This window comes from Myodes glareolus, chromosome 26 (genome assembly GCF_982192425.1).
Source record: "Myodes glareolus chromosome 26, mMyoGla1.1, whole genome shotgun sequence".
Classification (NCBI taxonomy): Eukaryota; Metazoa; Chordata; class Mammalia; order Rodentia; family Cricetidae; genus Myodes; species Myodes glareolus.
Window position 1 is genome coordinate 22,455,827 of NC_142051.1, and position 5,310 is coordinate 22,461,136.

General features: G+C 40.8%; 1 pseudogene; it reads right to left on the reverse strand.

Moving 5' to 3' along the window:
- Positions 1–853: 853 nt before the first annotated feature.
- Positions 854–1,108, reverse strand: LOC125389887 (small ribosomal subunit protein eS27-like pseudogene; annotated as a pseudogene).
- Between the last annotated feature and the right edge of the window lie 4,202 nt (positions 1,109–5,310).

Sequence of the window (5,310 nt, forward strand, 5' to 3'; positions counted from 1 at the left end):
GCATAAGGGAATCTCCCAGGAATCTATAAGGAGGAACCCAGTTAAGACTCCTAACAATAGAATCTATGTAGCCTGAACTGGCTATTGCCTGTGACCAGATAGCTGCCTATCCTAATTATCTCTAGAGAGACTTCATCCACTAAATTAAACAGATGGAAGGAAACTGATGGAAACAGATGTAGATGTATAGACAAACATTAGGTGGAGATCTGGGGATCCTGTAAAAGAGGGGAAGAAAGGATCATAGGAGCCAGAAGGGTGAAGGACATTATAAGAAAACTCACATAATCAACTAACTGGGGTTCAGGGTTTACTAAAGATTGAACCAACAACCAGGGAGCCTGCAAGGGACTGACGTAGGCACTCTTCGTATATGTAACAGCTATGTAGCTTGGCCCTCTTGTGGAACTCCTAACAGTAACTCTTTTACTGGCTTTCAGGACCCTACTCATACTGAATTGCCTTACCCAGTCTTAATTCATGGAGAAGTATTTCACCTTACTACAACTTAATATGCCATGTTTTGTTGATTCCATGGGAGACCTGCCCTTTCATAAACATAAAAGGAGGAGGAATTGATTTAGGGGTGTTGGGAACAGAACAGAATGGAGTTTGGGGGGAAGGACTAGGAAGAAAGGAGGGAAGGGAAACTGTGGTTGGGATGCAAAATAAATGAATAAACTCTTTTTAAAAAGTGTGTCTTTTTTGTCTATAATTAAAACTTTATTGAAAAACTGACACAAAATAGGAGATCACTTTATAAAATCAAACACAGTTACATTGTCTTGGTGGAGTCACTAAACTTGGTAAGGCTTTCTGTGAAAACCGCAAACTCAGAAACTTGTACAGATGATCAGTGTTGCTTTCTTCTAAATGAACAGCCTTCTGTGAGCCTGGCTTTTCCTCCTGTGGGCTGGCACAACACTGTTGAACAACCTACACAAAGAACCACCGTCTGAGCATGGCTGAAAATTGTAGTAATCTTGTAGCAGCCTGGACATTTCACATCCATGAAGTAAGAATTTGGGCTCTAAACCAGCCGTTTCATCTTATGTTTTTTCTTTTCGTCTTCCAAGGAAGGGTGTAAAAGATCTCTAGTCAGAGGCATGGTGACTGCTCGGCCAGCACTGGTGCTCCAGATCTCTGAGGTGAGGTGCTCTTGAAGGAAGTGTGTTATAGGAGGAAGGCCTTGAGAATTTTAACAGTCAGTACTCCTTCCAGCTGGTTTTCTCGGCTTCATTCAAGATGTGAGCCTTTGGGTTCCTAATCCTAGTGCTGTGTCTGCCACGTGCTTCTATATATCCCTGCCCTGATAGACATTTATTCATCTGGAAACACAATAAAAGATAAAGCCTTCCGTGAATCATGTTGGTCATGATGTTTGATCTCGAGATCACAGAAGTAGCAAGTACAGAAGTCTGCCCTCTTTCCCTCAGAATTCACCATCCTAAGAAGCTACAGAATGCAACTAACTGAACAAACAGTAAAATAATCCATAAAATCAAATCATAAACTATAATATACAAGAGTAGTACCATGGAAAGAAGGAAAGTCCACAGGAATTTATATAAAGTATCGGGAAACCCTTTGGACTTCACTGGACTGTTTACAGACATAACAACTTTTAATAATTACAGTATTAAACTGATGAAAATACCTACCTCCATCTAAACACAAAAGATGGAAGGTAAAATTATACCCAGAAAATAAGTTAAACATCAGAAAGCTATTTAATGAGAATGATTTGGCTACCTTTTCAGGAAAATTGGGAGAGAACGAAAAAGAAGATTCATGGCTGAGGAGGTAGCTCACCCAATAAAGTGCTTGTTGAGGAAGCCAGAGGACCTGAGTTCAATGTAGCAACCAATTGAACTCCGGTGTGGTGGCACACTCTTACAGTCTTACACTGCTAGAGAGGAAGAGAGGCAGAACTCTAGAGCCTGAATATAGACAAGTTCTACACGCATGTTGATCCAGCCACTTACAAACACAAACACACGCTAATACACAAACACACTTAAAAAATTAAACTCATATTTAGAAATGGAACTACCACAGTAAATAAAGTGGATTTTTTTAAAAAAAAAAGATTGAAAATAATGCAACTCTATTCTTAGTGACCACTCAGTGGCATGCTAGAATGATTTCAGGACTTCTAATAATGTGATACAGGAAAGGGGAAGCAGCAGAATGCTATTGGAAAGCTTGCACTGGACAAAGTTAAAGGGAGGAACAGAAGCCTGACTTCTTTGGGGTCCACTGAAATGAAAAAGAAAGCCCGGAGTGCAGTATGGACAGAACTCTCCTGAAAATGACTGACAGCACTGTAAGAGAATGACCACATATCACATTTGTGCCAGTGCCTTACCCAGTGGAGAAGTGAACATCTCGGATCTTCAAGACAGGGGACAGCTACACAACGTGCACCTGTCCCCTCTCACACTGCACTGGGGTGAAGAACGATGTGGTCTTTGATGTGCACCTGTCCCCTCCAGGCTGGGGTGAAGGATGATGTGATCTTTGATGAGAATATTTCAAAGAGATGGCTCCCAGGTCCAGAGAAAAACAGACATGAGTCATAAGTCTGGCAAAGAGCTTTAAAAAAAAAGATTTAAATTTCAAAGGGGCAGAGACAGAAATTATAGTAAGTGTTTTAAAGTAAATGCTCTAGAGAAATAAAGGATTTCTGTGGCTTAGACATTTGCTTTTATAGTGGCTATGCTGAGAGAGATCAGGGGTCTATCTAAAGTTTATTCAAGCTGAACAAAGTGTTAGGATTATCCTGGTAGGTTTGCGAATAGATGCAGGCACTTTTGAAGTCAGTATTGAATTTTATGGAAAAACAATTTAACCTGCCATGACCACCCGGCCCATCAATATCACTCCTGTATGTATGTACAAAGAACCCCAAGGTCTTCCACAGGGATACTGGTGTATACACTATTCAAAATAGCTAGGAATGAGAGGTAATTAATTGATCACCAACAAATGAATAAACAAAGAAAATATGGGGCAAAAATATGCAAAAGAATGTTATTTATCTATAAAGAAAAATATGGTGATGTTTGCAGAAAATGAATGGATTGAAAACTATTAAATGAGGTAACTCAGACTCAAAAGAGCAGATTCATGTTTTGTCTCATATTCAAATCCTAGGTTTTAACTTTTTCATATGTATTCATATGATATATTACAGTTCATGAAACTATAAAGGAAATCATGAAGGGGAGGAACTCTTGAGGCTGGGGAAAGAAAAATATACCAATCCAAATTCCCACTCCCTCTCCTCCTCCCAGTCCCCTCTCCATCCCTCCACAGACCCTCTCCCACACCTCCAACCCTAAGGGAGTGCCATGCACCCTGCCCTGTGGAAAGTCCAAGGCCCTCCATACTACGTCTAGGCTGAGCAAAGTTTTCATCCAAAGAGAATAGGATCCCATGAAGCCGGTATATGCAAGTAGAGACACATCCCAGTGTCATTATCAGTGGCCCCTCAGTCTGCCCCAACTGTCAACCCCCTTCAAAGGGGCTTGGTTCTTCCCATGCTCGTTCACTCCCAGTCCAATTGGAGTTGGTGAGCTAACATTAGCTCAAGCAAACTGTCTCAGTGGATGACACCCTCAAGGTCTTCAATTCCTTGTTCATACTCTCACTCTTCCCACTCTTCAACTGCATCTTGAGAGCTCATCCCAGTGCTCCAATGTGGGTCATTGCCTCTGTTCCCATCTGTTGTTGGACGAAGGTTCTATGGTGATATTTAAGGTAATCATTAGTCTGACTACAGCGTAAGATCAGTTCAGATACCCTCTCCTCTATTGCTTAGGGTCTCATCTGAATTCATCCCTGTGGGTTCTTGGGTATTTTTCTGAGACAGGTTTCTTGCTAAGTCCATAATGGCTTCCTCAATCAAGACATCTCTTACCTTGCTCTCATATCTGTCCTTCTTCCATCTCGACCATCCTATTCCCTCAAGTTCTCCTCAACCCCACTTCTCCTCCCTTTCTGTTCCCCACCTCCCTGCTCCCAAATTTTTGTCTCATTCCAATTTCCAAGTGGATCTATATATGTTTTTCTTTGGGTTCACCTTATTACTTAGTTTTTCTAGGATCCTGAACTATAGGCTCATTGCCCTTTGTTTATGATTAGTATTCACTTATGAGTGAGTACATACCATATTTGGTTTATTGGATCTGGGTTACCTCACTCGGGATAATGTTTTCTAATTCCATTCACTTGCATGAAAAATTCAAAATGTCATTATTTTTTACTGCTGAATAGTACTCTAATGTGTAAATGTGTCACACTTTCTTATAACTTTTTAAGCCATTGTTTTCTAGATATCCTTGGCCATAAAAATGTCTTAAAGTCTGTACTGTCAGGCATAGGAAACCTGCCTTCAAGTGAAGCCAATAGACACCAAAACTTTAGGCTATTTCCCTTGCCCTTAAGTTTGCCTCCCAGAGTTTGAAGGTAAGACCTTCTTGCTGATGGCAGTGCACACTTCAGACACACAGGACTTTCAAGAATTGAGCTCAAACTTGTCCCCTAAGACAAGTTCCCATAACACTGGAAGATACTATGCAAACTAAGAAAGAAGAGAAGCAATAACTATGAATAACAATCTCTAAATCATTTGAACCACAACAATCACTTGTCCGTCAAGAAACCCCCAAGGATGCAACAGTGACCCTTCTATCTTAGTGGTAGCCAACAGTAATCTAATCAGAGTGGAGGCCTGTTTAATAGGAGGGAATTTGTGCCCGGGACTGGAAGCTTAACCATCTACCCATGGCTGGTGAGTGAGGTCATGCATCCTAGAGAAGGGCCTGCTACTGCCACTTCTATAAACCAGGATAATATCAATTTACAGATAAGTATAGCTCTTACTGCTCATTAAAGAAACTTTTTGCAGTAGGTAGAGACCATTACAAAAATGCAAAATTATAAAAATGCAGAAGAAAACTTACCATGTGGTGCCCAACCATGACCAATACATGTACAAACCGACCTATTCATCTGAGGCTCAGGCAACATGGGAGAAGAGGGAGCCAGGTTTTAAAAGTCAAATGAACAGAGCAGCTGTGGCTAGATAGAGTCTTCTAGACTTATCAAGGATGTCACTCTTACAAAATTTCAACAATATGCTCACCTAAAGAAGAAATGCATAACGATACAACAACACAGGTGGGGTTATCTCACAGAGTCCCATCCTGAAGACACAGTGATTACTGAAAGAAGGGGAATCATTTTTCTTTGCGGATGAGAACTTTATAGATTATCTGATCCCAAGTGGTCAGATTTGAGTGTACA